Raw genomic sequence first — 26927 nt, 5'->3', positions numbered from 1 at the left:
GAGCAATTGGATTATCCTGCATGTTTTAACTTGTTAGACAGATTATTTTTTTTTCTTTTTAGAAAAGGGTCAAGTTACAAGAATCCCACTGCTTACTGATGAATAATTTGGCAGGATCTGCTAGTATAACGGGCTTTTCCTTCCCTAGTATTATTTTAGAACCAGGATGCATGTTCTGGAATAAAATCCTTTGTTTGCTTTCCCTAGAGCTACTAGATAGTCTACATATCCAAATGCTTTGCTGAGGTCAATTAAAACAGAACCAATAAGGCTAATCTCCCCAATGCCTAGTACATTTTATCTGCCACTGTACAGAGCACTATAAAAGTGCTATATCACATTCGGAAACATGTTGGACATGTGAAAATAATAATGAAATGTTTAAATAAATGAATGCGTACGATTGTTTTCGGGTATCTTTGTAATAGGCATGAGTCGTACTATAAGTCTGTAGTGAGTTACTAGCAGCAAAGAAACAGATGAAGTACTTATGGCGTGCTGACGTTTTCAGGGAAGAACTACAGTATTTTTTTTTATTTTATGTTATACATTTGTTATCCAGGTAAGCCCACTACACACAAGTATTCCTTTTCAGGGATGGCGCAGCGGCACTGTCTGGTTAAATGAGACTCGCAGAAGGCAAAGGAAAGGGAAATAAATCCCACCCTGTACCCTTTTGGTTATAGGAAGCAGTTCATTAACAGGTCAGCATATCAATCCTCTGTGCAAATTGCTAAACTGCTGTAGTGCTCGGCTGCAAAGCTGGATACATAAGCTTAACTTTTTCAAATTCTAATAGCTACCTCTGTAAGTAAAATCTGCCACTAGCTTACATTCCAGTGCAGGTGTCATCTGCATAACAACGTTGAATATTTTATTGAGTTTAATTAGCCCCAGAATGCCCACTCCAACAACTATTAGACTGAGAATGCTAACATTAGGCAAATTGCTGATTATGTCACAAAATACTAGGAAACCTAGACTGTCAGTTTCTAATTTTAGACATGATGTGAAGATAAGGAGGCAGGACCCCATTTAATGCCATATCAGAGCCCTTCTACAATACAGTGGTCTATTTATGTAATATAAGACCAAGAGAAGCACTCGACCACACTTATTTACGAGGATATTACTAATGCGCACAGTTTGCCATCTGGTTTCATGTATAGCAAGGATACCATATTTATTAATATGTTGTGATGATATCACTGTAGTTTGAATATTTGGCTGACTAGGACTACTTTAAGTGAAGAAGATTAAACTTATAACCGTACCTTTGCTCATGCATGTTGCCAAGTTTGTAATCCTTAAATATACATAGAAAAAAGCTACCTTTCATATATAAAAAGACACTTAGTTTTGCCTTCATTTTCAATTTTGTCTTAATTTTCCTGAGTCATACCAGTTTGTTTCCTGGTCAGCTGTGAACATGTTATCCTGTCTCCACAGTCAGTTCAGTATGGTTATCCTGTACAAGTGACATAGTTATGATTTAGTCAACACAATAAAGGAATGTCATTCCAGATGAGCATTTTCATGTGAAGCAGTGATTAAAAGCAATGTATAAATTAATGGGTGGATGTAAGATACGTTGCTTACTGAGTCATATTTTATAGGATTCGAGTCTTCACCTTGTTCCCTTACCATTTTTATATTTATTTTATCAATTTGTTAACCAGTTAAGCCCACTAAACACAAATATCCCTTTTCCCTAGGAGCACTGCTTGGTTAAATGACTTGCTCAGAGCCACAAAGGAAAATGGACATGGAAGGAATCAAACCCTCCACCCTGGGCTACATGAAGCAGCGCTCTAACACCTCTCAGCGTTAATTCCATCAGCCTTATCTCACTACATATTTGTCCATATCCTTTTTGAATTTATCCACACCCACAACATACACTCAAAGACATGGCATTCTGTCAGCAAGTTTCATTTAATCACTTTTTCTGGCAGGAAATGACACATAACCCCCATCTTTAAGGCACATGATGCCTTTGCAGTAGATGTAGTTTTTGTTTTTGATTCTGTTACATCTTTTGAGGTGCTTGAGGGTCTTAATCTGTTTTAGACCTGTGAATAAGTTACTTATAATTGTTAATGCTGTTGTATAACAGAATTTAAGTTACGTCACACTTTTCTCTTTCCCTTTAGGCAATACGTTTTAACCATCACTCTCAGATGTCTTAATTACTGTCCTACACTCATTGTTTTAATATTTTACATACCGTTCTTATGACTGTTGTGATATTTAAACCTGCTTTCAGAAATGAAGTTCCACGTCATCTTTTACGAATAGCAGAAACTGATTTATTATAAGGGGAACTCTGATATCTATCTATCTATATATATATATATATATATATATATATATATATATATATATATATTTATTTATTAATACTGACAGCTTGAATAGAGAAGATTAGAGTTTGTCACTGTAAAGTAAGGTTCAGTGGCATAGATAGATGAAGCCCGACTACAGCCCAGATGCCCTGTGTTGAATTAATGACTCTGGTATCTGTTGGTATTGGCATAGAGAAGAAGGGGGTAAAGCAGGCCACCAAACACCATAATCCATTGGAGGAGGGGTAACAAATGCAGATGTAATATGGAGGTGTGGTGGTTTTTGATCTCTAAGCTTCAATTTGGTAGCTTTCATTATTGTGTGGATGCATGAAAGCCCAGAATGAATTGTGAGTCTCATGCTGTTTAAGTTCCTTTGCTGCACATTTTGTGTATCTGCTGAAGGAACAGACATGAAGTAGTTAATGGCATTATTATTCCAGATGGTGACTAACTTACACATATCACATTCAGGCAAACTCACAATTATCACATCATTCATTGGGGGGACTATATAGATTGACAAGTTTTCAAACATACCACACCGTGACAAAGTTGTGATAAATATCAGCTAGGTATTATGAAGCCAGTAGCCAAACGGGAAGCATGTGACTAAAATTAGATCACGGCTTAGTTAAAAAGTGATTATCTGTCACAAGGTAGAGCCAAGTTCAATTCTGTTGCCGTGCTTTTACATTTAGTTCTTACCCGATTGTTGTGGTACAATGCTGACATACAGGACACAGCTCTATTTATCCTAATATATCCTTTCCTTACAAACATTTAATGCCCATGTAGCATTTTTTTTCATCAACTCTATTTTCAAGACAAGGTAATTCAGAAATTCTCTTAATTTAAGATAAACCTGTATAAGTGGCTCTGCAGACACTTTCATACATACTAAATACAGAACTACATGCAGTTTGCTTCTTAGTTTATTTATTTAATTTTATATTTACTCTTTTATATATTTATATATTTATTGACATTTGATTACTGGGACAGTCCAAATGGGTAGAACTCATTTTCAGAGGAGGCCTGGGAAGAAAAGCTCCAAAGTATTACAAAACATTTTATGAACAATAATTTTACAGTCTTAAAAAATAATACAAGAACAACTAGTTTAAATAATTACACCAAATTACTTATTTATTTTTGTTTACCATAAGTCCAACTGGGTAATACCCATTTTCAGTGGAGGCCCCAGAGGAAAAGCTCCATTTGTTTATGTTGCATTAAACTTAGTTCCAGTTAAACGCAGAGGTAGTTATTTCTATTTACATTTATACATATACAGTAGTTACAGTCAAGTTTTCTAAGATTTTACTGAGTTAGAAGTTACTAAAGGGAAAGCCCACCCATGACTTAGTGGATTATTCAGGCATCAGTTATGTATAAAAATTATTTTGTCATTTCAGTGAGAGGTAGAGAGTATTCTGTTTAAGGAGAGTATATGGAGAGTATCGTACAGTGAGCACAAAGTCTTAACATGGTGATGAGCATGTGCAGGACCAGGACTGGTTAAGATGTTTGATAGGATTCAATAAACTCTGTGTAGGCTTCACACAAAGCTTACAGAGAGTTTAGCATATGCAAGGTGAGCAGCAGCAGTGATTACATATTCATGCAGTGCACCATCTTTAAACATAAACAAGCCTGGTTTTGTATCTGTCAACAATATTGCCGGCCAGGGAACTGTGTACTAGCGGGAGTGCTCAGAATGCCAGCATGATTACCAGGTTTTATCCTACAGCAATGTATATGGTCCAAGCACATTACAGGACATTGTATACAGTGCAGGGTATTGTGGGATCCCATTCCAGGCATTCTGTACAAACGTTGTGTAAATAATCTGTAATGGTACATGGCCTACCATTTAAAATAAACAGGATAAGTGTGTGCACTGAATATGAACACACAGATAAATTATAGTAATGAACACAGGAATGAGGACAGGTGAAACATTGTAATGTACAGCAGATGAGGGCATGTAAATTGAAGACAGCTGTAGAAGGAACACTAATTGCATATTGACATGGTACAGTACAGACTGCACAGTGAAAATGTATATTAAATGACTGTCAGACAAGGTGACATAACAATGGAGAAGATGTCTTTGTGATATAAGGATCCTGACATGAACAGTGGAGAGGATGTCTATCAGGGATGTTATATAGAATTGGGGTTAGACGCATATTGTGAAGCTGTGTAGACTGATTTGCCTGAATATGATTGTAATGTCAGCAAAGGTCTTCCAGCAAGTGGGTACTGTTACAGGCACATGGACAACAGTAAACATATGCATACACAATCATGGACAATTTCAGAATAATATCACCAGTAATCCCATGTCTCTGACACAACATATGTGATTCTGAGTGATCATAGATGGTTCTGCATCAATACACTTGTACAACTATTATGACACGTCAACAATCTATGAGGGTAATCAAGCAAGCTGTCCTGACATTTTAACATCAACTGGAATTTGCTAGGAGGGACACTGCTATACCTTTGTGTGACATCATGATCAATACAGGTTAGTTGACTGGTGTGCTTGGTATATATATATATATATATATATATATATATATATATATATATATATATGTATATATATATATATATATATGGTTCCCTATCAGAAGCCTGAAACACTATAAGCTTGAAAATCTAAATCCTGAAACCAAAAGCCTGAAAACTCAAAATCCTGAAAACTCAAAATCCTGAAAACCCAAAATCCTGAAACTCAAAATCCTGAAAACACAAATAATGCTAATATGCCAATACAAAGACACTAATATCTACCAAATGACCTTGACCCTAACCCTAACCCTAAGGTCCGTCACTATCGCACACTCACCTGACCCGCGCCCTAACCCTAACTCACTTAAACCGCCCCTAACCCTAATTTCTGTCACTATTGCATACATGCCTAACCTGCGCCCTAACCCTAACTCACTTAAACCGCGCCTAACCTAACATAAAACCAACCGCACACTTACCTGAACCCAACACATGACCTAACACCACAGGGCTAACAATAGCAAAGCCACAATGACATCAGTATGTCTATTTTGTGTTTTCAGGATTTTGAGTTTCAGGATTTTGGGTTTTCAGGATTTTGAGTTTTCAGGCTTTTGGTTTCAGGATTTTGATTTTCAAGCTTATAGTGTTTCAGGCTTCTGATAGGGAACTATATATATATATATATATATATATATATATATATATATACGGCACAATTCACACTGCCATGAATGTAACCCATGCCATCAATGTTGAGAAACAGCTATGTATGTACTGTGTGCATCACCAGAACAGATATCACACATGCATCTGGTATAACACCTTGATAGGTGTACTGCACTATCAGACAATAATGTTTGTTCAACAAAAACAATACCTGGGTATGGCCTATAAGATGTGTGACAGCTCACTGTGGCAAAGATGGTACACTTCAGTTACACATCACTGGAAGATATGTAGGTATTCAGTTATTGGTGTGATGAAGGCTGTGACATACAGAAGTTTTATGGCCTTTGATGTGGAAGTCCTGCACATACACAAAAGTTGTTTTACATACAAGGGAGTAGTCATCACTGTGGCCACATGCTGGTGGATGTTCCACATACCATCTACCCCAAGACACAGGTCACATACCACTTGATCTGCTTGTAAGGTGGCTGCCTACATTATGCTTGCATTGTGCATTTGTTTTCATAACATAGCATATCACCCCATGTTTTTGTTTCATCTCATGTGTTGTCATGGCTGCGGCGGAAATATTTCGTATATGTTGATACTGCTGTATTACACTAATATTACAGCTGGAGTGAGTGATTGCCTACAATCCAGACATCTGTTTGGACACATGATGTGTATGTCATTCTTGACATCTGTGACTTAAATAATGGACAGGAAAGGACCTAGCAGACAGCCCTGATGTACAGACCTGATCACTTGACTTGAGATATAGGTCACTTCACATATTTCAACATATTAAAATGCCACATATGTGTTCCAGTGGTCTACCCCCTTGGTGATATAGGTGTTTATGGCCACGTCTGACAGTGTTGAGTGAATACCTCAGTATGGAATTGTGTCAAATGCCTTGGCCTGGTTGGGTTTCACAGGATGATTATGTTTTCATCATGCATGCCCTTGATGACCTCTTTGAGGACATTTAACAGATGTAACAGACATGGATGTAGTATTAACAACTCACACATGTCTGTTGCACACAGCTGGGATATTACTAGTGTCCATTTAGAAAAAGTCCATGATTACATGTTGGTCTACCGCACAGATGAGGAGAGTCAGGATGTATCATGCATCAAGTGCTGTCCCCCCCCCCCCCAGGTGGATGCATTTTGATGTACACCCTTTTTACGGGAACATATTCCATCTGAAAGGTGTGCTAAAGTGTGTATCCAACCATGTCAGGTAGATGTATGTGCTGAGTCATGCTATAGGCAATCTGTAATGTTGTCACAGCTCATTGATTCTGTGTGATAGGCCTGGATGAAGGTAAGACAGTGCATACTGCTTATCTTGATCTGGCTTAGGGTTTGGACAAAATTCTCTACTCAAGTCTCATTGAGAATCTCTCCCAATTGGGGATTAACCCTTACATTACTGGATGGCTGCGATGATGTGAGATAGTGCCAGCTATGCCAGGAGAGGTGTGACATATACCAGCACAGTTAACTGCAATTTTGTAAAGAATTATATATCATTTTTATATCAAATTGATTTGTACAGATGCTTGTGTTGAAAAATGTATTTGTAAAGCTGCTTGTGTTAAACATTTACCACAGTGGTCCTGTCTGTATTGTAACTGATTAAATGTATATGTTTTAAGAAAGGATACTGGAAGAGAAAAGGTTAATCTCAGTCCAACTAACATTGAAATATAGTAATAAATTACATTACTTAATTTAGGCCATAAAGATTGCGTATTACAGTTCTGACTGCAGTCAGAGATGAAATGTCTGTGCCAGACAATGGTTTATTAGATATTGTAGGAAGAGTGGAAGTGCTATATGGTTTTATAGCTTCCAGATGCTAAAACGCATCTCAGCAAAGCTCTATTTTTGTGTATTATTGACACATATGTGCTAAATCCTGTCAGTTTCTAGTAATGGGGGTAGTATGGGAAACAGAAGTCAGACGATCAGATGTATGTGATGTCATTCTGTAATCCAGACTGAAATGATGTGTTAATACTAGATGATACAGAAGTCTCATGGTACACTGTTTTTGGAACCTGACAAGGAAGGACCCCTTACCTACTTCATCTTGCTCAATATTAATTTCACTCATTTAATTGAGAGGAGTACTGAACTGGATTTTAAGGTGTAAGGCTCATATTATGCCAGGGCTTAAAGGTAATCCTCTCTTAAACCTATACTCATAACCAAGCATGTGTCTGTGTAAATACATTTGCTTCAAAAACATATGTATATTTCATTTGTAAGCTATCTGCCTCTTTATAAACTGTATATAAGTTCTTTATACCCATTTTGATATTAGGTTTATATATTTTTACAAGCCTTTAAGTTTCATATATTTGTTATTACATATGTGTTTTTAAGAACACACTGTTCCTTCAATTTTAACTAACAACTGATTTTCACACGTGATTTTTTTTGCACTATTTAAACCATTCATTAATTAATGTAAGTTGTTTTGTATACCCTGAGGAAGCCCTCTGGGTGAAAGCTGTATGCTTGCATACCTGAAATTTACTTGTAGATATTAAAGATATACCTGAATAATAAATAGTGCACAAATGGAAGTTCCATTGCTAAAATTTAGAGAGTTCTCAGTACTGGGGATATGAAACACACCTGCTGCTAACTCTATGAGAGCAGGTGTAAATGCATAGACACATTTATTTTTTAACCCAGATGATATTGGGTTCAAATCCAGGTGTATATAATACTTTTAAATAAGTAGTGATAATGCAATGAAATTACACTTTACACCCCATTCAGTGTGTGTTACTGTGTTGACATAATGCAGTGTGTTTAAGAAGCATTGCATGGAGGTAATCACACCACTAAAGGGACATTCACTGTTGCTTGGCATTGGTGCATCATGCCAAACTCTGTGCAAACACAGAGGCCAAAAAGTGAAGGGCTCCATTCTTTCTTTTTTGTTACTTACACATGTTGTGTGTGATTCAATTTTTTGATAAGATTATGGGTGTTAAAATGGGGTAGATAGGAAAGTGGTAAAATGAGGGGTAAGCAGAGGGAAGAACAAAGGGAAAGCAGTATAGGATATGTAGGAGGGAGGTATGAAAAAACCATAGCTATCCACTTCTTCAACAGTGTAAAATGAAAATATCTACAGAATATTAGCTGAATTTGGACTATCACCTCCACAAAGAAGGGTAACAACAAGGTAATCCTGTTGCATAGCCAATCGGACTAAATCATGTGTGTCATGAAGACATGGGTGTGAAATGGAGAGCTATGTATGAGACAATATTATTTTTTGTGGGACAGGTGTCCATTTAACTTCAGTAAGAGAGGAATTCTGGGTAATGGATGTTGATATTCCTGGGTAAGGTAAGTTGGGTAGGTGAGGAAGCAAATGCAAACAAACAGGGTAAACAAGAGAAGACACAGGGATGATGAGTGAGACGAAGGTTGGGGGAACACCATAACTAGGGTGAGGAAGGAAACAAGGCCATACCCATCAAACATGGGAACAGTGATAATCTAGTACCCACCCGCAGGACTGTCATCACTATCCACTTACTCCACTGGCTGCTTGAGACCTTGATGTCTTCTGCTTCTATGGATCATTTGGGAGTGCAGTTTCTCCATCAGGCGTAGGCATACAGCAATGGTGTTGTGCATGACCCTACACACCAACCCTGGCATCTCTTGGCAGTTGAAGAAATCCCCATTTCTGCCAGTACTCTCAGAGGGTAAAACAGCACCAATAGCCTGGATAATGCTACCTTAGTATGCAGGTAGTGCAGGGGCAGCAGAGGCCCTACTGCCAGGTTGGGTCCCAGATGTACTGGGCATCAGTGCTGGAGGCAGTGGAGCGGGGGCAGGGTGAGCCCCTGCGGTTGGCTTATCTTGCTGTGAAGCATTTAGTGATTTGGTACAGATGGATGACATGGGGACAATTTGACAACACATAATAGAAAAATAAAAGAGAGAGAGATAAGGGTTGGGGTGAGAGAAAAAAAAAGAGATAAAATTAGTACCATCATATGTGAACACCTCAATCCAAGGCACTCAGGACAGCATATTCAGAAAATACAATGCCTTTAATATCCAACAACACGATAGGAATAATAAAATCAGTATAATACAATTCAACAATTCACTCACTAGCAAAGCACTGTACTATCAAGTGATGGTATTACTAGAACATAATGCAAAATGGATCTACCCTTTTTAGTTTTCATGATTTCTTTTCACACCAATCCACAATTTTTAAACTAATAACTGGATGTATTTGGCAAACATTCCAGATTTTCTGTTACAGTCTGTGAGATCATTATAACAAACATTTCCATGAGATATTTGCTATAGCTTTTCAAACAAAGAGTTGTAAATGTATAAATGAAGGCTTATTTTCCCCATGATGACTTTGCTTGTTACTGGACAAATTATTTAGGGCTGAAAGATTCTCAACCAAGCTGCTCATTTATAAAAAAATTGCATATGTAAAGTGATTTAAATGTCTTTAGAGGGGATAACCATAATGTTTGTGAGTGCTTAATTTTGTGATTAAGCTTCATTATAAGAAATATAGGCAAAATTGTTTTGAGTTTTGTTGAATTATTTCTGCATAACTCGTGAATATTTTAAATACAAGAATTTTGTATTTTCAAGCAAAGTAAATTGCGGTATTAAACTGGCACTGTCTTACAATTCATAAAGGGGGTCTAGCTTACTAAGATGAGCATAACTTGACCAATCTAATATAACAGTCACAAAAGATAATCAATTGCAAAACAGCTATTAGTTTTTTTTCTGTATGGGACAGAGTATCCACCCACCACACACACCATGAGAGGAATTAAGTAATATTAATCAGGAGGAGTGTCCAGCATCCAAAAAATGCAAAATGATAGGCTCTCAGGCAGAGTGCAACCACATCTACCAGGTCTGCTATAGCTTCTGTCAGACTCCTCCCTGAACCTGGTATATCCAGCTGTGTAGCAGAGAAACAACTCTTAGCTATCTCCATGTCAAGCTCTTTCTGCTCTATTAACAGCAAGAACTGTGACTCAGCCACAATTACCAACTTAAAAGACAAATATACAGATACGGCACTATAAAGCACTGTCCTAAATTTCAGAAATAAGGCCAACAGCTAAAGGCCAAACAACAATAATTCCCCAAATCCCTTAAGTTCATCCTTCCACCATCTTTCTAACTTTAAACCAGACTCTCATTTATCTGGTGAAAGAAACTTTAAATGAAAAATGTTAAGCATATTACAAGTAAATTACACACACGCACACACCCACACACACACCCACACACACACACACACACACACATATATATATATATATATATATATATATATATATATATATATATATATATATACACTTGCCCATTTGCACACCTGAACATCTGAACACATGCAAACTGCTGAATCTACATGCCATGACTTGATTTTAAGAATACCATTGTGTTACAAGTATATGCAGTGCTGCTAGATAAGTGATCCCTCCCCCTTAAATCACGAGTACATGAAATGCTGATTCAGCATTGTTTTTTCCAATAATTTACAAAGATACATCTATAAAAGCCAGCTGTAGAAAAAAAAAAAAAAAGAAAGAAAGAAAAAGGTAAAACAATAACTTTGTCAACATTACATCAACATATACCTACTTATTTTTAATGGGCAACTCATACTAAGGGTAATAAAGACTTTTAGCCATTTAGAAGCAAATCATAATTAGGTGAAGAAAATAAAAAAATTCCTGTGTGTTTCCTGAGTAGAATGCAAACACGACTGGATTGACCTTCATTCACAGTTAGCTGATAATGAGCTGTGGGGATGGATGGCTACATAACACACTGGGTATTGCTGAAAAGAACAATATAACTGAACCTTCATAACACAGCTTGGATCGAATTTATATCTGTGGGATTGTCCTTTTAACACTCTCAAAACCAAGGATTTTACCATTTAGGAAGAAAAAGAAAAAAATCCCTATAAATGTTTCCCATCATCCAATTTTTCAGGTGATATGCCAGTTCTGCTAGGTTATTTTTGAGCAAAGAAGTGCCATCTTCAGAAGCTATTAAAATAATAAATAGTAGTGAACCACTTTCACTCATGTCATCATAAAAGAGTGTCTGCCTCATTTTCATTGTATGATGTCATACTAACATAGTCTAATTGCAGATTGGCCCCACTTGGCCCCTTTCCCTAAGTAGCAAATAAGCTTTAGATCATACTTAGCCAGCAACACACTATTTGTATCCCACCTTCTCATTATTTTGTTATTGTTTTTGTCTGCATTACTTCTTCAGGTAGGCAATCTTAATCACTTACAACCCCTTTTATGAAACTGTTCTCTTATCCCTGAGATGTCTGACTTTGTATCTTGAATGTGTAAATTCTTGTTCTCCTATGTACCATTTTCTGTTAGGTGACAGGAAGCTGTATTATTTCTAAATGTTTTACATCCTTAAACTATGGTAATATTTCTTTATATAGCGTCTAGTGCTGACTACACTGACGTTGTGCCATTTTCTTGTATCCACTTAACACTCACTAGTCAGTCTATGTCCTTAGGATGAAAACGTCTCAAGAAATGCATAGAATATACCAGATAGAATCATATCATATAATATTAAATAATTTTAAGGCCCACACCTTCTTGTTTTCATCTGGTGATGAATCTCTTCAACCAGTTTAATAGCCTTTCTTGCTGACCTCTTACACTGTTTATATTTATATAATTTGATAAGATTACTTCTGTGTTTCTTTTATGTTTAGCTGCTTTCACTCATCCAGTTGTATAACTTTTTCCTGTTTTTGTTTAGCAGATGGATAATTTGACATTTTTTGCACTTACTTCAAGCTCTATATTTTAGCTCCTTCTGTAGACTTATAAATGTATTTTCTTGTCTTGTTTACCTTTGTCTCTATCAAAGTTGTTAGATGAAGATAGTTCACACATCAGGATGATAGTCTTGTCACACATTTATAGTTTAGGAGCATCAACATACCTGTAAAGTCATCACTCATTTCTGTAGTTCTTGCAACTGCCTTTATCTGTTCTTTTTTATCCTCTTATGTAGCCAGTAACATAGGTTGTTAAATACTATTTGCAAGTATTCAGGTAGACATGTACTTGTCTTGCCTGTTTCAATATAGCTGGCTGTGGAGGAAAGCCCAGTTTGAGACTTATTATAAGCAAACTGTCTGCAGCAAGATGCTGTGCTCTAGAGTTTTCCCCTACAAACACTTGTATTTGGTACATAAGGACATTTCAAGTTAAGTATATACCTTCTTACCATCTTGCTATCTGCAAACTGGTATTTTTATTTCACTTTCTTAATTTACAGCACACAATTTAAATAGTTTGCATTTTGTGACATTTTGTTTCTTAAACTAAATTGTAAAAACATCACCAGTCGTAGAAATACTTTGTGGTAAATCCTTTATTCTGAAGCGCTTTTCGTCCAGTAGCTTCACCGGACTTCATCAGACAATTATTTGCTACACTCATCACAGTTTAAATATACTCCCCCTCAATCAGTTAATTAATTAATTAACAGCACCCAATTCTAATTATGCACTTTAATGACCTCTCTTACTAATTCCATTAAAAAAAAAAAAATATATACATATATATATATATATATATATATATATATATATATACCTTATACTTTAAAATATAAATACATTTAAGCAATAATACCCTATAAAAACACTTATACAGACATATATTAATACTTTAACAGGTTAAAAAATACATCAACAAACACATTTTATAGCTAAGGGAATTACTAGCTACGGGGTTATACTAACATACATTAATCCTCAAATAAGTCATTTTATTATCACAATAATACATTAACATCTAAACAAACATGCAAATAAATGCAAATAAACACTAAAGCTTACCCTATATTCTATCTTTTAAGATTTCTTAATTTTAATATACTCGAGATAGACACTACTTCATTTAAACCAGGCCATCTACTAGCATCAAACCATAATTGCCATATCACTTCATGTTTTTCTACTAAAAGGCTCATATATCCTCTCCTATCATCCCCTGTTATTTAGTCAATAACCCTAAATTTAAAAATATGCCCTTGGTTGGTGGATACATGTCTTGCTAAAGCATTATCTAATTTCAATTTATTTGTACTTAAAATATGTTCATAAGCTCTTTCTCTCATTTTTCTATCTGTCTTGCCCACATAAAATGCTGGGCAAGACTGGCACTGGGCCACATACACCACTGATTTACTATTGCAATTATATCTTCCCTCATTCTTATAAACTTCATTCCTTATTTTATAAGATGCTCCAGTCATCATATGCTTACACATACTGCAAGATTCACATTTGAACATTCCTGGTGTTTGTACAAATGTCTTCCTATCGTATTCTACTAAATTTTTAAGATTTTTTTCCTTTTTTGAAAATAACTGCTGGTTTTACCCCTAGTCTAGTTAAAAAATCTTCAACTATCGTAAAAATTCTCCACTTCTTAACAATGATGTCTCTAATGAAATAAGCTTCACTATTAAATTGTGTAATGAAGCTTAATCCAGAATTTTTAACTCCAACATTCTCTTCTAATAGTTTAACATTATAGGAAGTGGGCATCTCAATAGTTGTATTTATTAATCTAACACACGTCACCTTGTGTATTCCTGGTTACTTCCCTCACATGTTGGCATAATAAGGGAATATACATCCCTTTACTTAATTTTTCCTGTACTTCTAGCACAATGTTCTGAACAAATTCATTTGGATAGCCCCTATTAATAAACATTTGTCTTAATACTTCAGATTCATCTTTAAAGTGCCCATCAAGTGATACCATCTTGGCAGCCCGTACTAGTTGGCCCTTTACTACTGATTTTTTCTGATGTACTGGATGGGAACTAGTGAAATGTAACATAGTATTCAAATAGGTCTTCTTCTGATGAATTTTAGCTATGTAACAACATAAACTCTCATATTTCACTAACAGTACATCTAAATAAGTAATACTCCTATCTCCAAAAGCGCTCGTGAATTTCAAGAAAAATTTGTACTCATATTAAATGTCTGTACCAATTCATCAGCTGCCAGGATGTCACCCTTAAATAACATGAACACATCATCCAAAAATCGGGTATAAAAGTGAATGTTCTTCATCAGTTCATTGTTATTAAATACATAATGTGCTTCCCAGTGGGCTATCATCAAATTAGCAACACTGGCCCCACACAATGAACCCATTGCTGCACCCAGTTCTTGTAAATAGTAGTCACCTTCAAAGGTTATGTAATTTTTACTTAGAATTACGTCCAATAATTCCTCTACTAACCTAATCTCTTCTATGGGTGCCCCATGGAACCTCATCCTCTCAGATACCCACTCAACTCCTATTTCATAAGGTATTGAAAAATACAAATCAATTACGTCAACAGTTACAAAATTCATACTCTCATCATATTTAATTTCATTTATATTCATTAAGAAAGTCCAAGAGTCTTTGCATATATGTTTTCCATAAGAACATACTTCTTTAAAATATTATCCACCAATTTCATATTAGCATAATTAATAGATTGTCTTGCATCTACCAAGGCACGCATCGGGGGATCTTCAAGACATTTATGTAATTTTGGGATTCTGAATAATTTGGGTATTCTCGGAGACAATACTCTGAGATAGTCCAAAGTTGCTTTGTCTATCAGACCATTAATAAATAAGTCTTCTAGATAAGCATAAATGCCCCTTTGAGCTCTATTTACTTCATTCAAGCTTGCTTCCCGATAAATACATCCTTCTAATACTTCCCTCATAAGTGTATTGTATTCCAAAATACTCATTATTACCAGACCCCCACCTTTATCTGGTTTTAACAGCTTTACAGGTAAGGATCTCAGTTGGTCCAATGCTTCTTGTTCATTATGGGTAATATTCATCACTCTATTCTTAACGCATTCATTTCCCAAATCTTTGAGATCCAATTCAGACATGGTTTCAAAGCATGTTAACCAAGGATGTACAGGTGGATTATATGTGCTCAAAACATTCATATCATTTCTTGCTCCTGTATTGTTTCCATAAAGTAACTTTAAATTAAATTTACTTATATACATTTTTAAGTCTATAAGTGTTGCAGGTAAGCTATAGTGTTTGGTTGGGACAAACGGCAGCCCCTTAGGAAATAATTCCACTAAGATAGGGTTTACTTTGAATTCAGTGTAGTTAAAAACATTAAAATCTCCTGCCAAATTAGTTAGTTTCTTAAATGTAGGTGGTATTTCTACATTAATGTCAATGTTAGCAATAATTACCTCTTCTTCTTGTTGGTATTGACACTGTTGAAATTCCTGGCTGCCCCTCTGGTGTTGTATACTTTTTGTACAGTTCCACTGGGGCCCTTTTGAAAATCCTGTTGTCGGTTCCGCTGATTGCCACTAACTTGATTCCAACCTTGGTTATTCCTACTCATATTAATATTGTACTGTGTTCGCACTTCACTAGGGCCTTCTCCACTATTTTCTTCTCTCCTTTGCTCGTTTGGCTCCACTTCTCTTCTCTCGATATTATTTTTATAATGAGATTCTCTAGGTTGTACCAATTCGTCTTTAGGTGGAGGGGAGTACGGTTTGGGATACGCTATTCCTTCCCGATATTCATTCAAATCCCTATTAAGCTTCTTCATTTTTGTTTGCATGTTTTTCAACACATGTTGATCAATGGAGGAAAAAATCCTTCTATAATCATATGTGTATCTTCCGATGTCACTATGGACTTGAATCTCCCCATCCATCTTTGCTACTTCCACTGTTAGTAAGTCAATCTCTTCCTGATAGTGTTTGGCCATTAACGCTATCAGTTCCAAGCCATGTCTGTTAAAAAGTAGTAGCAACTCATCATGAAATACGGAACCGGCCTGTAAGCCATTGGGAAATTGCCAGGACCTTAACCCATTAGGTACCACACCTTCTTTTCTACATTCCTCAAAATAACCCACTTTGATTTGTAATTTCCTTAGTTTAAAAAGCTTCTTGTCATAAACAGAAGGTTTTTCTGCTAACATCTCATGTCCCCCAGCTGGTAGCTCCTCTCTATTTGCTTCTGAAGCCTTTTTAAAGGTTGAGGCTGCTTTAATCTAATTAGCAACATCTAGAGTCCCAATAAGTCTCGGGGACCCCATATTCTTAGTATCTTCTGCATCAAGTACAATTGGGGAAGGCTGTCTCACCTCCCGGCGATTCCTCTCATCTAGTTGGGTGCTCAAAAGGAGGGAAGACATCTTCCAACCATTGTTAAAGCTGGTTGCATTAGTTGGCTGCATGAATCCCCCTTTCTGACTTAACATGTCAACTCTCTGGGTTAAGTCAATAAGCCGCTGGTTCATGATAGCAACAAGAACAGTTAATTCACCCATGCCTTGTGAGCCTGCATCGAGTTCTGCCATCGGCTCCAAAGGTAACTCAAACGACGTATTAGCCACACTGCCTGATGCCATCTTGATTAAACAACAAAGCCAAAACAAAAATCCAAAAGAACAAACTAAATTGAAGAAATGTCACCAGTCGTAGAAATACTTCATGGTAAATCCTTTACTGTGAAGCGCTTTTCGTCCGGTAGCTTCACCGGACTTCATCAGACAGTTATTTGCTACACTCATCACAGTTTAAATATACTCCCCCTCAATCAGTTAATTAATTAATTAATTGACAGTACTGAATTCTAATTATGTACTTTAATGACCTCTCTTACTAATTCCATTAAAAAAAAAATATATATATATATATATATATATATATATATATATATATATATATATATATACATATACCTTATACTTTAAAATATAAATACATTTAAACAATAATATCCTATAAAAACACTTATAAAGACATATATTAATACTTTAAAAGGTTAAAAAATACATCAACAAACACATTTTATAGCTATTTTATACTAAGGAAATTACTAGCTACAGGTTATACTAACATACATTAAGTGTTTTTTATAGGATATTATTGTTTAAATGTATTTATATTTTAGATTTTAAAGTATAAGGTATATATATATATATATATATATATATATATATATATATATATATATATATATTTTTTTATGGAATTAGTAAGAGAGGCATGTGTGTTGTAGTTGGATTTTTGGCTATGTCATTTCAAAATACTGAAATTCTGGATTTCAGTATTTCAGGATTACATACTGGACCCCTAAAAGCATACTTTTTTTTAAATACTACAAGGTGGCATTCTACTATGTTTTATTTATTTGCCCTACATAATACCAGCTAGATTGTTACTCACCAGCCTCATGACACAGCCTTTGCAGCCTGCTGGCATGGGCTTCCAAGTTCACAGCCCTCTCTGCAGCTGTACAGGAGATAAGAAAAAACATTTATGCATACTTATCCATCACATACACAGGCTGGACTTTGGAGAACACTTATTTTGACTAATACTTATACATAGCTGGGGCATTCCCCGCTTGGGCATCTTGGAACCACTGGTCCAAAAGGTCCCTTTTCCTCTGCTTCAAGTCAGCAAAGTGGTGCCGGACCTACTCACCAGTCTGAGGGATGCCAGTGACAGTGGTGAGATCTCAGGCAAGTTGGTCCCAGGCCTCCGCTTTGTATTGGGAGCCCTGGTACTGGTCCTGCAGCAGTCACCCTTCATGGTCTTTAATGAGGAGTCCGACCATGACACTGGACTCCTGAATGCCCCAGCACTGCACCCAAAAGTGCACACCTTCACCTACACCTGCCATAGTGCCTACAGTGGGGAGCTGCAACTGGTTATGAGCTCTGTTCCCACCTGCATGGTTTAAATAGGGTTAATTTCCCACCCTTTACCCTGATTGGACAGTTTTGAAACTGCTGAGCTAAGCTAAGTACCGGGCAAACCTGCTTAGCTAAGATAACTATTGCTTAAAGGGGTAGATGCTTAGCCCTGTTTACCAGTGCGCAAATCCGGTTAGCTATGCTAAATCTTGTTTAAACTTTAAATTTTATTGACACCTCATGTTTGGGGCTGCTGCACTACTCTGGTTAACATATACATAATAATATTTACTACCTATATATGAAAAATACATTTTAGTTATGTTTCACATGTGAAAATACATCGTCCACTACTGTGAGGCTTGAACCATGACTGCATGTTAGGCAAATGCTGTAACCCCTACACTGTCCCAGTTTTGCTGTTAGCATTCTGTATATTTCTATTTAGCTTATTTTGATGTTTCAACTCTGCTATGCATAGCTGCATGACGGGCACACCCGCTCAGCTATGCTTAAACTTTATTTCACACAGGAAAAAAAAAATTAAAAAAAATTAAGGAATATATTTTAAATATTGCTGTTAGACACTTAGAACATTGATAGAATGACAGGCTTTGCATTAGCATGTATTTTGCAAGGGGTATGCAGTGTGTCGCAGTGTCGTTTTAACAGACTACACTCCTTTCCTGGTGTATGGTGCACACATATATGGCAGTATGTGTACATTCTGCCATATATGTGTGTTTTTCTGAGGTAGGCTGTCTTATTTTCTCCACAGACACTAAAGTGTCCTTGGAGACGTTCATTCATTTTGAATGGCAATTCTGAAGTGCAGAGGGCATGTGTATTGTGAGACCATGGCTCTCGGACATGTCCCCTGCACTCGCACACAGAACCATGTCTATTTTAGAGCATGGCAGCTACCCTTCATACATATGCATGGTGCATGGGAACGGCCCCTTCCATGCAAAAATAAGCTATTCTTGCACAGAAGTTTGCTGAATTCCAGGAAAGATTTTGTTCTTTATATTTTTGCACTTCCTCAGTTATTTATTTTTCCAAAGGCCCATATAATGTTTTTCATAAATGTGTTGTGTTAATGAACACAAATTTTTATTTGAAGCTTCTGACAGTTTTTCTTGTGCAAGTATTTCTCTTTCCTCTAATTTTTCTCTTAATCTTTTTGTGTAACCTTCAATATAAAAATATAAATGATGACTTAAACTGAATGAATAAAGAATATTTAAAAAGACATGTTTCTATACAATATTCCATTAGTAGGATTTAATAAACTCTGTGTAGGCTTCATGTGAAGCCAACATGGAGTTTACATGCTTGTGCAGCGAACATCAGTGGTGATTACATATTCATGCTGCACACTGCATTTAAACATGCCAATTCCCGTTATCACATTTACTGGTAGTGCGCAAACCCGAGAAACGATGCTAACCGCGTTTGCATGATGCTAAACAGACAGAAACAGTGCCAAGCAAGGAGGAAAGCAATTTTTGAAATGTTAATTTTAATCTGACACTTTAATTTAGTTTGAGGGGTGTCTGCTGCTGTAACTGTTATGTGATTTCACTTTGCTGACATGCACTGGAAGCATGAATGTCCTGAACTGACACATTTGTTTGGCTTTATACACTGCTAAAATTTATTTTTATAGTGTGGGATTCAAACCTATGTATAAGGGATATAACATTTTCTTCCACAGCTGCGATTTTCCATCTTAGCCACAGAAGTGCTTCTCAGACATAGTCATGAAATATTTATAAATACAGATGATAGATTGAGGTGTTAACCATGTATGTGTCTGACCTGACAACATCCTTGTGTATATACATTCATTTGTATATGTGTCTAATTTAAGTATGAAGGCCATCCAAGACAAGATAGCAGAATTATAGTTACAGAGATATAGTAGACAGTACACTCTCAGTCTTACATCTGAACCTCCAAAACACATTAAAGGTGCCTTATCCCTCATACATATAATTTATATCCGCTCCACTATTTATAGTTATGTATAAAGTGTTATAAGTGATATTTAACTCATTACATCCAAGTGATGCCTCCAGGTGCATCTGCAGCTAACCCCTACTGATGCCTCTAGGCATCAAATATTGCTTGTTCTTATTTGCATCAATAATTCCAAAACCATGCTATGTACAAGGTTTTATAAGATTTCATTTGAAAGCTTACACAATGGCAAACTCAGTTACATTAATATTTGACCTCTGATTAGAGCAGGTAAATAGATATTAATTGTTTTTATGACATTAATTTATTTAGATATAATCTTCACATTTTTCTAAATATCTCAACAACAAAGGAACACAGACAGAACTCCTTAGCCTCATATGAAAGGGTCTATATTAGATCAGTGAATACTTAAAAAAGCAAATGCTGATTGATCAAACTTATGTAAGTGAAAGTTTACAATCTCGAGCTGTCAGAATAGTGATTTTTTTTCCTAGGGAAACAAATCGCTGTTCCAAAACACATACACACAACACACGCACACCAAACAAACAGCAATCCACACACATACACCTAAAATCTGACACCCAACCCTACACTAAACTATACACACACCACTAACTATCCACTTACCTTAACCCAAACCCTAACCCTAAGGTCCGTCACTATCACACACTCACCTCACCCGCTCCCTAACCCTAACTCACCTAACTCGCCCTAACCCTCACATCCACACAATCGCACACATACCTAACCCGTGCCCTAACCCTAACTCACCTAACCCGCCCTAACACTCACATCCACACAATCGCACACTTACCTGAACCCGAACTATAACTTTCCACCACAGCACTGAAAATACTGAAGCAACAGAAACGACAACCGATTTTTTCCCTAGGAAAAAATTCGGGTTTCTGTTGCCTCCATATTTTAAGCTTTCGCTTACATAAGTTTGATCAGTCAGCGTTTGCTTTTTTAAGTGTTCGCTGATCTAATATAGACCCCATATGAAAGCTCTCAACTAGATGAATAAAATGTTGCTGACAGAATGTATGTAACTTGAGTGGTTGCTGAGATATTGTAAGTTATTTACAAAATGTTATAAATGTAATTGTTACTGTGCTTACTGTGAGTTATAAAATTCAGTTTAAGGCCTAGAACCTAAAGAATACTACCACTATAAAAATAATTTGTGCTGAAGAGTTTGTCATTTATACTTCTTTCATCATAACCCCTATGGTTTCAGAGATATGAACATTTATTGGAAATATGAAAACATAATTTGATTCTGTCAAAAGGCTTATGCTATGCCCATTGGCAGTTATAGTGCAAACTTCTTGAGCTCCATTGGAGGGAATGAGTTAATATAATGTAAAATGGAGCAACAGTAAAAATGTCTGGAATTTCTTGAATTAGAACCCAGGACCATGTGTATGGCAGCCCTATACTTACACCTATTGTGAAAGGAATATTTAAATAACACTTATATATTTTCCTGTTCATTACTATAAACTGGACTGTCAGAGCAGAAAAAAATATGTGCACTTTCTGTATTAGAACCCAGGGACATCTGTATTAAAGCCCTATACTTAAACCTGCTGTCACATAAATGGTTGCATAACAGTTGCATAATTCCCTATTCATTCTTATGTTCTGTGTATTAATTGCTGTGCAATGCTACTTAGCATGTTTGTGGGGTACCCAACAGACTGAATAGCATGTATTCGTTTTGAAATTGTTGACTGTCTATGTCATATTTTAGGTATTTGATAGCTGCAGGTGTTGGAGAAGCTTGCTAACCACTGCACACTGTTGCTTAGTAGTATTGTGTGATGGAAAATAAAGACTGCAACAATGTATCCTTTTTGATCTTTACACTGTCTGTGCCCTGTCTACAAGTGTTATATGGCTGCTTCCTGTGTGGGCCACTAGTCCAGGCTTGTGCACTTCTAAGTGTCACACAAATGAGATAAGCACAGCTTCCCTATTTTATACTAAACTACACACACAGTAAAAACTGGCATTAAAAAGAGGAAATTAGGTGAAATGAAGAAAATAAATATATTAAATAAACAACACAACAAAATTTGTGTTGGTACACATGAGATATGTTTACACAGGTCTGGATTTGAACTCTCACTTCATTGAACCGTCAAATCACAGGGTGTCTTATCCTTCTTTGCCACATAAACAGTTTTGCAGCAGAGAATTAAAATCATTGTGCATACAATCAACGGCAACATCATCCGCAGTACTAACAAAACACATGACAGTTGTTTGTTCATGTATTAATTTCAGATGTTGTACACTGAGTGATCACACAACAATTTATGACTATTGCTTGCATAAATGCAGCTGTCTTATCTCTGTGTTTTTTGCTCATTCTTGTATTATCTGACCAGTAATATGAGACATGAGTATACAAGGCATACTGTATCATTGTACTTAAAATGTGTGAGGATACTAAATGGCAAAAATATACAGTTGCCAAGAAATGAAGGGGAGGTTGGATGTTACTGAACAAAAACTGTGAAATCTGTGCTGCTTACTTACATTTAAAACCTTGATACAATTACTTCTATATTTTGTAAGTATAATCTGGCTGACACACCCACTAAAGGTAAGGGAGTCTGAATTGCTGTTGTATTTTCCTTTTCCCTAGCAGTAATCATTCACAGTTGCAATCCATTAGCAACAAACACTGAGGGAGTGCCTGCACTATGTTTACATCTTCTTCATGGAGCCAAGTATTTGGGATTCAGCAATTCTAATGAGTTCACACCTCATGTGCATCTTCACAATGCTCATAGCCCTGAATCAACACTATGAAAAGGGATCTGTGTAGGTAGGAAACCAGAAAGTGAATAACACAGAAGAAGATATTATTTAGAGAGTTTATTTGCACAGAAGACTACTGATCTTGATAAGGTATGCTTGCATTTTTCAGCTATATACTGGATATGCTGATATATATATATATATATATATATATATATATATATATATATATATATATATATATGGGTCTACTTGATATGGTTGACATTTCACAATTCCCATGTGGGGGAATGTGCCTTCCACACCCCCACTGCTTATATATACTAACTCTGAAGTCGCACTAAAAAGACAACGACACTAAATTCACGACTACATACTCTATATTCCCCTTGCACAAAACACATCACATACTTACAAATACCACCACTCTCAACACTTACACACTCACACTTTTACCTACATGCCCTAACCTACACCTAAACCTTCCCAACACACTCACACTTAAACCCTTACCCAAAACCCTTTAACAAAAAGCACTTACCTGAATCTCCAGACATATCCACACAATGGCAGGCAAACCATATCACACAGCACACTGCACCTTACCAACACAGTAAATCCCATGTAGCGTGCCACCACAACTGCCGATTCCACATTCCGAATTTGAGCAGTGCAGTTTTGCTCAACTGTATTTTCGGCACTTTTGTCTCAAATACTGAAATTCGAGATTTCAATATTTTGAGATAGTAAAGTGCTTCCATACACACACACATGCACAACACAATTTGGTAAAAATATTTACAAATATTTACAAAAATGTATGTAGACAAATATTATTTACAAAAGTGTATAGAATCTTCTAAACATGATAACAAAGATGTTATAAAATGTTTGCTTTCAGTTTCAAGGCAGGATCTACAGAAAGGTGGTCATTTAACCCAGAGTTTACACAGGCATCAAAAAACATTTGCCATATCATCTTTTGATATTCCAATCTGGTTTCCCAGTCATCACCCCTTTCTGGAATCTGAACTTGCTGTATCACCCAGAATTTAAATATGACTGAGGGACAAACTAAACAATGTCTGTACAGAGCACTGGTGTCTTTGCCCCAATTTAGATCATATAAGTGCTCATATATTCTCTGTCTAAGACATCTCTCAGTCTTATAGCCTATATAGAATGCATAACAGATGGTACAATATGCCATGTGTACTATTCTTTTAGAGTCACAATTGTGGTGTCCATCGGTAGGAATAAACTTATCCAAGCTTGGTAAAAATAACTCACTGTTATTGACCACCATCCAACACTGTGCACAACTGCCACATCTGAAAGTATCCTTATTTTTGTGCGGTGTGAAGTTATTAACTTGTGATGCATTCCCAAACAAGCTCTTAAGGTTGGCACCTCTCCTATAACTAACCTTAACGGAATATTGAAAAACTGAGAGAGTGTTAGGCATCATGGCAAACATATTCCAGAACTTTAGAATAATTTATTTGATTGGCAAAGAATCTTAGTTATATCCTAACACACAGTATATATATATTTGGTTCCAGAGGTTCATTTGCCTAAAGGGTAAACATCTTGTGTTACCCCTATTTCCAAGGTCTCCTGAATGTCAGCTGTCATAGCAGTAATATTGCTGTTGGCAATAGGCTTATTAGGCTTACCCCTAATCAAGCAGTAATATTTAACTCCCAAACCATCCATAATTTCCTTCTTAATGTTATCAATAAGAATTTTGGGATAATCTTGAGCCATAGATAAGTTCTCAATAAATTCTAATTCCCTACTCAGAACCTGTTCATTAGATGTCATCTGGGCTGCCCTCACCATTTGACCCTTCACAATAGTCTTTTTTGGGGGGGTTGGAGGGGGTGGTTGCTTTTGAAGTGTAAGTACAAATTTGAAAAGTATTCTTTTCTGTGTATTTGAGACACATATTCACTATTTTCTGTATCCTTAGAAATAAGTACATCTAGGTATGCAATAGACTCAGTGTCAACTGAACTGGTAAAGGACAGGAAACTGGTGTAGTGTAAAAACTGCATAAAAATTGTTGTTGACTCAGATGTACCATCCCACAACACAAAAATATTGTCCAAATAATGGTAATAGGCACAGATATTTTTGAAAAAATCACTGGTATACACAAAGTGTGTCTCCCAATAAAGGAGGGACAACTTAGTGACAATTGGGGTGCATGCTGTACCCATTGCTAACCTGTCCAGTTATTTATAATATTCACCCTAAAAATAGATAAAATTGTTGTCCAAAATAAGTTCCATGCTTTCCAAATTCAGTCTAAAGTTGTTGGCATTTAAAAAATCCAACTCAGTAAAAACTTCTCCAAACCAGGTTAAATCTGTTTGATGGGGTATATCTGAGAAAAGATCTTTAACATCTATGGTCATGAAAATATAGTTGGCATCAAATGGAACCTGCCCTAACTTAGTCAGGAAATGCCAAGAATCTATTAAGAATTGTTGGTGTAGTCCAGAAAATGGCTTTAGCTTAGAGTCAATAAACATGGCCAAGGGTTGTGTTTTTGAGCCAGCTGATGCTACAATTGGCCTCAATGGGGGGTTCTGCAAGTTCTTATGGACCTTGGGGATTCTGAAGATTCCTGGGATAATGCATCTTTTTACTCACAGGACATTGTACACTTTTGTATCAATCATACCTTGCAAGAGATTATCTTCCAAAATAATATCTGTCTTTTTGTACGCTATTTCGATCTCAATCCTAGAGACGTGACAGTATCTACCTTCTTTGGTTAAGAGATCTAACGTTTTCCCTATATAGCTCCAATGCGTCATTAAAACCACACCACCCCCTTTGTCTGGCTTCATAATCCTTAGCTCCTTGTTGTGACTTAACATATATAAAACATCCCTTTCTTCCTGACTTAAGTTGTCACATGACCATCTTTTAGATTTGAAAAAATATTTCAACTCATTCTCAAGTAAAACATCAAAATTGGGCAGGGGTGGGTTAAACGCACTCTTCCTGGAAACAACAGTCTTAGTATCCAGGGTCTGAAAGGGAGGTGAAACATCATGGTCTTTGTAAAGTTCTTTCAAATTTAAATTCCTAATGAATAGCTTGGTGTCAAGTAAAGTCTCAGTCAATTTCCCTTTATTAGCAGGGACAAAGGTAAAGCCTTTTTGAAATAACTTGCAGTGAGACTCTTCCAAAGCTGAACCAGCATAATTAAAAACATGAAAGTTGTCAAATGAATACATACAACCATTGCTATTCATAATGGTGTTACAACCCGACCTAACAGGCATACTAGTATAACCTAATTCCATTTTTTCTTGTTCCCCTTCCCTTTGTGTTTCCAGTATGGCTGACAATTGCGCGTTGCCTGTACATAGGAAGGACATGTGTTTAAATTTTCAATTCTGAGGGATCTTCTCAAAGGAGGTCTCTCTAAAGGGATACCTGCCTGTCCCTCAGTGCCTTCAACAACCCCCCCATCATCCCTGGTAGTGCCTTGCAAATACACAGAAAAGAATACTTTTCAAATGTGTACTTACACTTCAAAAGCAACCCCCCCCAAAAAAAAAAGAATATTGTGAAGGGTCAAATGGTGAGGGCAGCCTAGATGACTTCTAATGAACAGGTTCTGAGTAGGGAATTAGAATTTATTGAGAGCTTATCTCTGGCTCAAGATTATCCCCAAATTCTTATTGATAACATCAAGAAGGAAATGATGGATGGTTTGGGAGTTAAATATTACCCCTTGATTAGGGGTAAGCCTACTGCCAACAACAATATTACTGCTATGACAGCTGACATTT

The sequence above is a fragment of the Protopterus annectens genome, chromosome 15.part0 (genome assembly GCF_019279795.1).
Source record: "Protopterus annectens isolate FY-2018-M chromosome 15.part0, PAN1.0, whole genome shotgun sequence".
In the NCBI taxonomy this organism is placed as follows: Eukaryota; Metazoa; Chordata; order Ceratodontiformes; family Protopteridae; genus Protopterus; species Protopterus annectens.
This window is presented reverse-complemented; position numbering follows the sequence as displayed.